General features: G+C 41.9%; 2 long non-coding RNA genes across 2 annotated transcripts; one reads left to right on the forward strand and one right to left on the reverse strand.

The window, feature by feature from the left end:
- The first annotated feature begins 1,268 nt into the window (after positions 1 to 1,268).
- LOC146702668 (uncharacterized) lies at positions 1,269 to 2,388 on the forward strand. The gene is made up of 3 exons (XR_014921886.1): positions 1,269 to 1,404; positions 1,511 to 1,796; positions 1,915 to 2,388. It is a non-coding gene; the product is annotated as an uncharacterized LOC146702668 (long non-coding RNA).
- Positions 2,389 to 6,966: 4,578 nt separating this feature from the next.
- LOC146702669 (uncharacterized) lies at positions 6,967 to 12,061 on the reverse strand. The gene is made up of 2 exons (XR_014921880.1): positions 11,871 to 12,061; positions 6,967 to 7,101 (listed from the first exon to the last, which is right to left on the reverse strand). It is a non-coding gene; the product is annotated as an uncharacterized LOC146702669 (long non-coding RNA).
- Between the last annotated feature and the right edge of the window lie 704 nt (positions 12,062 to 12,765).

The following is a 12,765-nucleotide window of genomic DNA, read 5'->3' on the forward strand; positions in this document are numbered from 1 at the left end:
ACACAGCAGCTTTAAACTCAGAAAACATAAAGATGAAATAGTTCAATGAAATCCAGAGAAATCCTCAAGCATTCAGGTCTGGTTAGTCAACTCCATGACCTTAATGTGCTTCTTCTTTAGTCGCTCCTTTGTTGCCTTGGTGGTATGTTTTAGGTCATTGTCATGCTGGAGGTCGTCCCCTACCCTTGGCAGAAAAACAGCCCCATAGCATAATGTTTCCACCATGCTTAACTGGATGGTGTTCTTTGGGTCATACTCCTCGATTTAGGTTTTATCTGAGCAGCACTTTCTCTACAGTCTCGTCCTTGATGTCCTTTGACAGCTCTTTGTTGAAATGCAGGTTTTAATAACAGCTTCTTCTCAAACCTTGATGTGACTATAATTTATGAACAAAACAGTAGGAGGGGACGATGGGGTGGGTTGTGCCATGTTTTACTTAAAACCATGACTGTAATGCTTCCAAATAAAATATGTAAATATATTTCAGGATGTCGTGCGTCCCTGGGAACAATCACACATATAGTATTTAAGAAATATAGCTTTCTGAAAAAAAAGTGGTCTTGTGGCACAACTTGCCCCTGGTGCAGGGTAAGTTGTGCCTTTGGAGAGAATACCTTGGGTGCCATTGATTATGAAAGTAAAACAGTAGACTTTGATCTCAGAAACTGTAATGCTATATAACAGCTAGACAAATTTAACACAAAATTAATAATCTAAGGTTTATTTAAACTTATTTTAAAACCTCAAAGGCCAATTTTACATAAGCCAATTCTGCCACATGAGCACATCAAAAGTCAGTTTTCTTAAACACAGCCTAACAACACTTGAACTCATTGATGCTACCCACTGCTCTCTTCTGGCAGTATCACCAAGTTTGTGTGGTGTGGATGGCTGTTTTTATGCACATCTACTCTAGGGATGACTCCGTCATCATTTTCCTTGAAAGTGAAGATGGGCTTTAAATTTACAGACCTATTACGACTTCACCTTAAAAACTTAAAAACCAGTGTCAGCACCATCAACCAATCCAATGTAGGTGTAGGATTTGGTTTTGATGCGAACTTCACAATGACAATCACAACTACTTTCAGATTTACATCTTCAAAAATCAAAAATGTCCGGTCTCATGACCAATTTCTTCTATGGTTCACTAGAAACAAGGGGCGGCACAACTTACCCGCTGGCACAAATCACTGCACTTTCCCCTGCTGAAATTAAACGCTAGGTTTCAATAAACCAACCAGTATGTTTCTTCATTTTTTTTAAAGATGCTCTCAGAATGATCCTCATATCTTTTCTTCTTTCCTCTAGTTTCCAAACACAGTGAAGCTTCCAGCATGTTCCATCTGTGGGTATGTCTGTGTCTGTTCTATGCACTACAAAGCAGTGTCTCATCAGGTCAAGGTATGTCTATACTGCTTGTAATAATTACTGTTAAACTGGCCACTGCAAAAACATTAGGGAGAGTAACAAATTGAATAATATCATATGTTGATGTTTTGTCTTTCAGCTGTGTCACTGAACTGCAACAAGACTGCAGGAGTTAGACAAAGTGTGACTATATTGTACAATAAACTGGAAAGATGGCTCAAACTGTAGAATTCTAAATTATACCTGGGAGAACACAAATGGAGCCATAACATGTAGCAGCAACTTGATTAAATACATCCGTGAATGGGATCCTCTGAAATATGTATCTCTGACCATCCAAAATGTCCAGAAAGAGGAAAATGTCACAGTTGAAATCAGGTCAGACTGTGGTATGGCTAAATCCCATCCGGTACAGTTACTCCCTGGTAAGTATCTTTCATCAACAGAAAGCATGTGTGTGTGAATGAGTGCGTGTTTTATTCAGACATACAGTTAACACTGTATTCAGTGCGCCTGTTGAAATGACTCTAATTTACTTTGTAGCATCAGCTAGAACTGCGCAGGACAAGAAGTCTGAAGACACGACCGCCAAGAAACTGTTTGTCTCACTTTTTGCATCAGCTATTGTTGTCGCCATTTTGGTTTTTGTGTATATAACTTACAGATGCTGAGAAACACCACGACCCAGACAGAGGGAAGACTAAGATCATTTAACATTGTGAATGTTGTGTTAGCCAGTGTACAGGTGGATGTGGGTGTATATGTGCTGTGCGTCACACTGCTTTCTTCTGAATTATCACACAAACATTTTTTAAATATATTTTTAAAACTTCTTGGTGTCTTTATAAAGATCAAGCCATGTAAATATGACGATGTAAGTAAATTTTACTGCCGACCTTTTCGCTCCACCTTCTCTGGCTTTTTGTGGAATCTGAATTAAATTTTCTTGCATCTGGATTAAAACCTGAAAGTCTGCTATGACTCTCTCGTATCTTTATATTTCACATCTAGAATTTGTATTACCCACAGTGCAACCTGGCTAGTGTGTAAAGATATATGTCCATGTCACTATGGTTGTATCCCAATTCAGGGTCTGCAGCCTTAAAGTACGCATTTCAAGGCCGATTACGTCACAGCGGCGCGCCGAAGGCTGTCCCAATTCAAAGGCTGCCCTGAAATGCGTCCTTCATTTCCCTGAATTTTAAGGCTGTGGCAGTGTAGACTTCGTGGCGGCTCAGCTGGTTAACAAAGAGGGACAACTACTTACTTACTACGACTTTATTGCACTATATAATTTTCCAATCAGTGTTCAGGAATTCTCAATGGTGCTTGGTGCCATACCCTCAGCGACTTTAATGTTATATAAAAACACTGACAGCTCAATATCTACCTCAGTCACTCTCCCTGATCCAGCTGAGTCACCAATAGGAAAAATCTGCTTTTCACAGGAACTTGGTAACAGCAATAAGAGAATACGCAGTTTATTCCAAGAAGATATCGTCTCTCTCCCATATATAATATCTTATTGGAACCGATATGTTCCAGATATCAAGTGGAAGACAGTCTGGATGGTCCCCCATAAATATTTGATTGTAAATAAGGTGAAAGAAGTCTCATTTAAAATTCTACATAAATGTTATGCAGCCAGTCACTACATGGTAAAATTTAAAAGGGACATTAATACTAATTGTACTTTCTGTGGGGATCATCCAGAAACTGTGACACATCTTTTTTGGTACTGTTCTTTTACACAGAGATTCTGGAAGGAATTTAGCAGGTTTGTTATTGTCCATATTTTAAGGGAGTTTTCTTTACGATGGGAAAATGTTTTATTCTGTTTCTTTAAGTTCCCCAAGAAGTATGATAAATGTTTTGTTATGATAAATTTGTTAATACTTTTAGCTAAAATTTTTATCCATAAATGTAAGTTTACTAACAAAACACCATATTTCTGTCATTATTTTAAGGATGTGGAAATGTACATACAATCAATATCAGACTCCACCAACAAAAAGGCTCTCAAAACAATATATGTATGTGAATTTTTGTGTGTATTCTTATAATTGTTACCTTTTTCTTTTACCCTTGGCTTTTTGTGTTAATGCTCTGTTGTTTTGTATACTTCATCTGTTCATATGTTGTATACTCATTGTTTGTTAAATAAAGTTAAAAAATAAATAAATAAATAAATTTTTTAAAAAAAAGTGTAGACTTCGTGGCCCAACATATCCCAGAATGCATAGCGCGGCGGTGGGTGTGGATAATTTTGCCGAAAAAAACGGCGGATGAGGGGTGGCCGAAGAGTAAACTTCAGAGGTGGGACCAAGTCATTGTTTTGCAAGTCTCAAGTAAGTCTCAAGTCTTTATCCTCAAGTCTCAAGTCAAGTCTCAAGTAATGTCAGGCAAGTCAGAGTCGAGTCTCAAGTCACTGGTGTAAAAGTCCGAGTCAAGTCACAAGTCTGAAATTTTGAATTTCAAGTCCTTTCGAGTCTTTAAAAAAAAAAACGAAAAAAAGCATGTTGCAGTTATATGCTAAATGTAAATATTAGACCATGTAATTTTTAAATCTGTGTTTTTCTCAACACATGACAAAATAGTGAACTTAGAAAATATACACAAATTGTGAAATTGCACCTCTTTAAAATGCAGCTCAATTAAACCTAGCTCCAAGAATAATTTTCACCGACAGTTCTGAGATAAGCTGCATGTTATTCTTGGATGCGGTTGTAGGACCGGCTTTAAAATCGCATGACAAAAATATCATACATATTAAAAAAAACTGCATCACCAACGTAGCCTGGACAACATTTGCTAGTTAGATGAAGTCAGCTATCTCATCTTAGCATATTTATATGCATATTTATAATCATACGGTTCTTGGAGTGAGTGCATACACTCGTGAAGTTTAGTAACTTCAGGTCACTGCAACAAGCCCAGGTACAGTTTACCGACGGATGGGTGCAGGACCTTGAAATGCACCGTGTAGAACGAAAGACCATCGTACGTATCATAAGTTTACCAGTCTCACAAATCGTCGTCATAAATACACATTCGTTAACCGTTTATTAATAGGACCTTTGAGCTCAACGGTAATTAATTAGTAGTGGAAATAATTTCTGGTAGCATCACAGAAATGCAGCAGTGACAATAATATTGTATGCTGTAATCGTACTGGGCAATTAGTGATACAAAACAACTGTTTTACCCTGTGAATAAAAGTATATGTTTTTGTCAGTGTACCATAATAACAGAAGCGAAACGCAATATTGTGTCAGGACAATTCACTATTTATGCACAATAAACAAAGGAGCATAGCGCCACAATTTCTGTTCAGCGCCAGACTTGCTTGTAACCTATATCACCAATTATGTTATGAAAATGACGCATTAACTACAACAGAAGACTTGCCTTTGTGGAAATGCTTGGAGCAGACTAACCTGTGAGCTGGAGTGTTCTGGGACGTTATATTTGGTCTTTGAATGGCTGCAATCCAGGCCATCCGTCTTGTCTTTGTTACTTTGGAAACATGGCTCGAACAATTTCTCTTCAACGACGTAATCCGATAACAACCGATCTCTTTACCCGTCGGCTTCCCGTGGCTGTCATGCGACCGGCTATTGCAGTTAATAATACAACAGCTTCTTGACATTTTTGTGTTTCTTTTTATCGCTGTGTGACTGATTTCAATTGAAAGGCTGTGTGCGCTAGTACCTCTTGCCACGAGTTCCCAGAATCCTTTGCGGTTTTACCCCTGAATGACGTCACATTTTCAATCTCTATATAATATGCATGTTAAATTTTATATTTGGGGTAAAATATCAAGTCTTTTCAAGTAAACCGGTTCAAGTCCAATTCAAGTCCCAAGTCATTGGTGTAAAAGTCCAAGTCAAGTCACAAGTCTTAGAACATTTTTTCAAGTCAAGTCTAAAGTCATAAAATTAATGACTCGAGTCTGACTCGAGTCCAAGTCATGTGACTCGAGTCCACACCTCTGGTAAACTTTAAGTAAGTACTGAATATAATGTCACCTATTTATGTGCAAATATTTAATAACGAAGACCATTAAAACATTACTGTTGGCCACATGTCGGCAAAGTTATGTGACATTAGTGACGTTTGTACTAACTTGGTTTTAAAGCCTTTACTTTAAAATATACTCCGTTCAATAGCTGAGCTTAATCCTACAGAGAATGATCAAAGCTCATGTAGAAAGAAAGAAACAAATGAACAAAAGATGTTCTCCTTCATTTCTGTCAAACAAAGCTGTATGACACGTTTCCAGCTAGTATCATGGTTGCTAGGCAACCTGGGCAGCGCAACGGAGGCTAGACCGTCCCATTTCACAAGCCTCGCACTTCCGGCCTTAGTGGTCTTTGAGTACGCGGCCCTTGAGGATCGTTGAGGCTGCGTACTTTAAGGCTGCAGACCCTGAATTGGGATACAGCCTATGTCACTGTAAAGCCTTAGCAATCTTTGCCATGGTTATATAAACATCACAGGCATTCATCAAACAGGAGAGGATTATGGGAACTTCTAATTTCCCATCTCCAACTGGGCATCATCACGCTTCCTAAACCTTCACTGGTTTACGGAGAGTATCATTAAAGGGGGATGGACACAGGGGGGACACACGTACAAGTATGCTTAATGACTTGCCCTGTTAAACAAAAGTGCCAAATGTTCTTTGGCACAAATTGTTATTACTGCGCAGTTTTAACCAGCTGATATCAGTTTAAGACACTCCGGCTAGCCCGGCCACACCCCACAGCTTACGTATAAAACAGCTGTGCAGACATGAAACTGGTAATTGTTTGCTCTCCACTGTCTCGGCAGCCTCCCTGCACACTGCCTATCCCCTAGCCCCTATGTCACTTAAAAAGCAAAAGGCAATAAGAAGCTGCTGTGCTCGAGTGGCTGTTGTGGGCTGTGTTCCCCTGGCGTATTGCCCACGTTTCCCCGGCTTACGTGTCAGTTGGACCTCGCTGCGGCGAGTGAGAGTTCTCCAGCCTACATAACCAGGTTCCTGTCTGGTGTATTGTCCACCTTTCGCTGATTTATGCGGCCAGCAACCCCCCACTCGATCACTTGGGAGTTAAGCTCCTCACTCCTGTATTGCTCTTTTTGCCTACTGTTCTAAGCGCTCCACACACCAGAGAGAAAGAGAAAAAAAACCCCAAATGTGTAAATAAACAGTGACAAGGGGAAAAGGTGGCAGCTGGTAGCCTGCTTATCTGACAGTAGAGGGTTTTCCCTGTGTAACCCTGGTTAACATAGCTAACAACAAATAAAAGCCTGTTAGTAAAAACAGTCATAAGAAATATATTACAGGTGATAAATAGTCAATAAATAGATCATAATAGTTAGAAAATTCATTAAAAACATCAGCAATGATATAATTCATGGTATAGGATTTCATTTGTGTTTAAAAACATGTTAAAAGGGTACAGAACTTGCTAATTCATGGTGTTTTATGTTAATTCAGGTAAAATGGCTAAAATATGTGTTGAGACTCTTATTGTGAAAGGGCACGCTGCAGCGTGACTCCTGTGATTAGCCACACCGAATCGGGTTGTTCCTTCTTTTTGATGCTCGAGAGGGAGAAATGCAGACAGTCCTTGCAGAGCTGCTGCTTAAATGAGTGAAAAAATAGTAAAAATAAGCCAAAAATCTACTTAAAGCCATTTTTGTACTCTGGAGAATGTATTTTTGTTTTTTCCGACCTGTCCTTGCCTTTGTTGTAACTTTATGCAGTGTTGCTCCAACTGCCCGTGTAGCGTGGGTTGTGGTCAACAATAACTTTAGACCAAGCACAGAGGACTGAGACGAGGCTATGGTGGAGGTCCAGACTTTTACTCCATAAGCTCAGAACACATACAATAACACAGTACCACCTACTGGTGGGAGGTAGTAATAGCTGCTGCTTATTACAATATACCACATCCCTCTTTTCCGAGATAAAGATACTACCTCTTAACTCCAATATTTTGTAACATAAATGCACCTTTTAAATCGTAGGAACATTAACAATATTATATTCTTGAGACATTAAGTAGAGCACACCTCAGATTGCTTGTCACTTGAGCAATGCAAATACACATCAGTGTAGTGTTTTGAAACAGATGAACACATGACAGATTAGATAAGACATGTCAAAATGAACATATGAAACATGACATATTTTCTCTCTTTTCCAACAAGACAGTTATCTAGCTTGTACAGAACAACGCAGGTACAGGATAGAGTGACTTTAAGTTTCCCAATCACTTAGTCTCTATACCTGGCAGGGCGTATTATTGCTCGGCCACTGCGTGTGTAACATGTGGGTGTGTTGTCCATACTTGCAGGACTAGAGTTTTGTGGGGTGTCATTTGCTGGTGGCTCCACTGGCTCTTGGGTGTGAACGGACAGTTCATCTGGGTCCATGGGTGTGTCCTTGAACAGACTTGGGTGTATTTTCCTCAGATGTCTCCTGTTCCTCCTGAGCACTTTACCATCTGGTGTTTGCACAGTGTAGGAGCGTGGTTCCTCTCGCCGATGAGTTACAACAGCTGGCTCCCAACCGCGCCTTGTTTGCATGTGCACAGTCTCGCCTGGGGTCAGAACAGGCAATGGTCTTGCGTGCTGATCATAGTGGCGTTTCCGCTTTGATTGCAACCTGCGCACTTTGTCGTGAATGTTCTGTGGGGTTGACTGCCTCAACACAGCACTGGTGCATGGCAGGGTGCTGCGGAGAACCCGTCCCATCAACATTTGTGCAGGTGACACACTAAGTCCTGTGACTGGAGTGTTCCTCAAAGACAACAGCACTAGATGTGGGTCTGTTCCAGTCCGTGCGGCTTTCTTAAGTGCATGTTTGACAGTCTTTATGGCTCGCTCCGCCATGCCATTCGAAGAAGGAAAGCCGGGACTGGAGAAAGTTAGCTTTATCTCCCAGGATGCTGCAAACGATCTCATCTCGTGGCTGGCGAATGGAACATGATCGCTCACTATCTCTTTGGGAATTCCGTGTCTTGCGAAGACTGATTTCATCTTCTGAATCACAGAGTGTGCCGTTTTGTCAGGTAAGTTAAGAACTTCTGGATATTTTGATAAATAATCCACTAACAAAAGATATGGATGATCGTTCAGTTCGAAGATGTCTGCTCCGATTTTCATCCATGGCAGCTCTGGAATCTGGTGTGGAATAAGCGGTTCAGCCTGGTTCTTTGGCTGCATTTGCTGGCATTGTTCACACTTTTCAAGCATGGTCTCTATGTCGCGTGACATGCCAGGCCAGTACAGCACTCTTCTTGCTTTGGCTTTTGTGCGCTGCACGCCTTGGTGGGCAAGGTGCAGCTTCTCCAGGATCACACGCCTGAAGCTTTGGGGTATTACGATCTTGTCCCCGATCATAATAATGTCATCGTGGAAACTGATATCGTGTCTCATAGGCCAGTAGCTGTGGAGTGTTTTGTCTAAACTCTTCCTTCTGGGCGGCCATCCGTTGAAGTGTCTTTCGCGCACGGCTTGTAGTACGCTGTCTGCTGCCACTGCTTTTTTCAGGTCACACAGTGTTTTCTCGCTCAATGCTGCTGTGGCCTCCAGAGCATACACAACTCTTTCATCATTTGCGTTTTCACTCACGTTTCTGTCGTCACTGGTAGTTGTGGCACGTGAGAGTGCATCGGCTATGAACATGTCTCTGCCGGGGGTGTACGTGACGGTGAGATCATATCTCTGTAGTTGCAGCAGCATTCCTTGTAGCCTCGCTGGTGCCTTGCATAGCGGTTTGCGCACTATCGCCTCCAGGGGTTTATGATCAGATTGCACTGTCACTGGTCTTCCATAGACATACTGGTGGAATCGTTTAGCGGCAAACACAATGGCTAGCAACTCTTTTTCTATTTGTGCATACCTTTTTTCTGTGTCTGTGAGTGCTCGTGACGCGTAACACACAGGTTGTCCGTCTTGTAATAGGCATGCGCCCAGCCCATCTTTTGAAGAATCGGCCTGCAGTGTTAGTGGTTTCTTGTGGTCATAAAATCTCAACACTGGAGCTTGTGTGAGCGTCGACTTGAGCGTCTGTAACGCTACTGTGTGATGTGGCTGCCACTGCCACACTGTGTCCTTCTTGAGTAGCTGTCTCAAAGGTGCTGTGAGCGATGCTTCATTTTGGAGGTACTGTGCCAAAAACTTCGTCATTCCCAGCAGACGCTGAAGGCTTTGTTTGTCTTCTGGAGTCGGCATGTCGACAATAGCTTTGATCTTTGAAACATCTGCTTTCTGCCCTGCTGCTGTGATGATATGGCCCATGTATTTCACTGTGTCAACTTTGAACTGAATTTTGTCCTTGTTAAACTTCACGTTAGCTGCTCTTGCTTTCTCCATGACCTTCTGCAGGATTTCATCGTGTTCGTGCTCTGATGTAGCTGCAATTATCATATCATCTGCAATGATAAATACACCAGGAATGTTGCCGAAAGTCTCACAATTCTTTTGTTGAAAGACCTCGCTGGCTGATTTGATCCCGAATGGGAGTCGGAGGAAGCGATATCGGCCCCAAGGTGTATTGAAGGTACAGAGCTTTGATGACGGCTCGTCCAGCTTGATCTGCCAGTATCCATCTTTTTCATCCAATATGGTGAAGATGGATTTTCCTGCTAGCTTGCTGCGAACGTCCTCGTGTGTGGGAATGGAGTAGTGCTGGCGTTTAACTGCTTGGTTCAGATCACAAGGGTCCAAGCACACCCTTAGTGTTCCGTTCTTCTTCTGTGTGGCGACAAGACTGTTGACCCAATCTGTAGGCTCATTGACAGGCATTATGACATCTCTGTTTTGTAAGTCCTGTAGCGTCTTCTTCAGCGCATCCATTATGGAGAGTGGCACGTTCCTGCATGCGTGAATCACAGGTGTTGCATTTGGGTCAATATGTATGTGGTGAAGTCCAGGGAACTCACCTAAGCCTGTGAACACATCAGCGTACATCTCCACAAGTTCTTCCGAGGTAGAAGGTGGTTTAGCTGATTTCGGTACAGAGGATGTCATGGCAAGGGTCTCAACTCGTTGCACCAGATGGAGCTCTTCACAAGCTTGTCCACCTAGGATCGGTTTATCTGCATGGCTTGATACAAGAAAGTCAAACACAGCCTTGTGCTTCCGTGCTTCACACTCAAGAGACACCACACCATCTGCACGTATGCGGGCTCCACCAAAAGCTATGAGTACAGTCTTTGTGGGCTGTAACCGAGGCATATCTGGTAACTCGTCATAAACTGATCTGGGGAGCACATTTGCGTCCGCACCTGTGTCTAGCTTGAAGGTGAGTGGTACGTCTCCGATTGTCACACTTTCATGCCATTTGCCAGTCTTGTGCTTGTCGCTGGATACCATGCCGATGTATAGTGAATCGCCATCAGTTTCAATGTTGTTAATAGTTTTTGTTTTCTTGAAGTGTCTACTCTTCTCTGCGCTAGCTCTGCACACTTTTGAGAAGTGGTTATTTTTCCCACACTTGTGACATGTTGCCCCATAGGCTGGACACTGTCGGAATGCGTGTTTGTTGCCGCATTTGTGACAAACTGTTTGTTTGTCGTTGCTCAGTTTGTTTTTACTGTGTCCTGATTTAATGTATCCTGGCATTTTTCTTAATGCGTCCACTGACGTGTCTTGGGCTGCAGTTATTGACTGCATGGCCTGAATCTGTGACTTGGCCACTTCTGCTGATCTGCATATTTCTATCGTCTTGCGCAGTGTGAGGTCGTTGTCACGAAGCAATCTCTCTTTTAGTCTTGCGTCACTTATGCTGAACACCAATTTATCCCTGATCATGTCGTCCTCATTGATCCCAAACTCACAACTTTTACTTCTCTGACGGAGTTCCGTGACATATCTGTCCACTGTTATATCCGCCGACATTGGGTATGACCAGAACTTGTGGCGTTCAAAAACAACGTTCTTTCGTGGACTACAGTATTCCTTAAACGTTTTCAAAATGTCCGCCATTGTCAGTGCGTCTCCGGTCGGGGTCACTGTGAGCGTGTTGTACACTTCAAGCGCTTCTTCGCCGTTAGTGTGGAGAAGAATGGCTATTTTAACCTTTTCATCCTTCTCCAACGCACCCGTAGCAGTCATATACAGTCCGAATCTTTGTTCCCATCTGCGCCAGGTCTCAGATAAATTGCCTGTGAGCAGTAGCGGTGATGGTGGCTTGAATTGCTCCATGCCGTTAGCAATGGCTACTGTTAGCTAATCTACGGCTAGCTTACTCACGTCGCGGTCCCTGTTCACACGGTCTTGCCGACTTCTGACACCATGTTGTAACTTTATGCAGTGTTGCTCCAACTGCCCGTGTAGCGTGGGTTGTGGTCAACAATAACTTTAGACCAAGCACAGAGGACTGAGACGAGGCTATGGTGGAGGTCCAGACTTTTACTCCATAAGCTCAGAACACATACAATAACACAGTACCACCTACTGGTGGGAGGTAGTAATAGCTGCTGCTTATTACAATATACCACAGCCTTGGTGACGTTGTGAACATAACCGAACGGGACTTGGTGAGTTCAGAAATTGTCTTTTATTTCATGCAAGAAATTTTTGTTGTATTATATTGCTCATTTCATGCAAATGGAGAGCCAAGGTAGCAGATTTATGTTGTTTTATGTTAAAAACGGTGGATTCGTGCTTAAACGACACACAGGCTGCAGTTCAAAGGCCTTTGAAGGTGTTTCAGCGCGCCATATTGGCGTCACCTCATTTACGGCTAAATAAGCTGGAAAAAACGGACTTTTACTGTTATTTAAGGGCTACCCGTGTGTTATTTTCGAATGTTTATGCACTTTATTTTGTTGTTATGGTAGGCCATTAAGGTTTGGATCGGGAAATGCTGAGCTAGAATCGGAGTTTGATCCGCTGAGCGAGAAACAAGATGGCGAGCCACCCACGGACCCATTGAACTGTACCGAGCAGGAAAAAGGAAAACGCCCCCTGCTGGACGTTGAGCTCTTTCGCTGATAAAACTGGTAGGATTAATCCATACACCTCTGCAAAAGAACAGCGGACTTTTCAAAGCACTGGATAATCATTCGGAGTAATTCCAGGACTAATAGTTAAAGGACACAAAGACAACTTTCTTTTGTTTATTTGTTTGTTTAAGGGATTTATTCAGCCTTTTGCTGAATTGTTTTCAGTTTTACATTTATTTATTTATTTTCGTAATTTATTTTGGTCAACCTTACATTTTAATGCTGTAATGGTGTTAATGGAAGTGTAAATAATTTTGTTGGGTTAAAACAAAATAAGAACTGGTTGAGAATTTAAAGGTGAACCTAGACCAAGATTAAATTAAATCTTGGGCCTAAAGAACCGAACTTGATTTAAAATAACACAGTGTTAATGCAAATAGATCAAAGGATA

The sequence above is a fragment of the Copadichromis virginalis genome, linkage group LG8 (genome assembly GCF_057382275.1).
Source record: "Copadichromis virginalis isolate Kocher_CV1m ecotype Utaka linkage group LG8, C_Virginalis_male_GT1.1, whole genome shotgun sequence".
Classification (NCBI taxonomy): Eukaryota; Metazoa; Chordata; class Actinopteri; order Cichliformes; family Cichlidae; genus Copadichromis; species Copadichromis virginalis.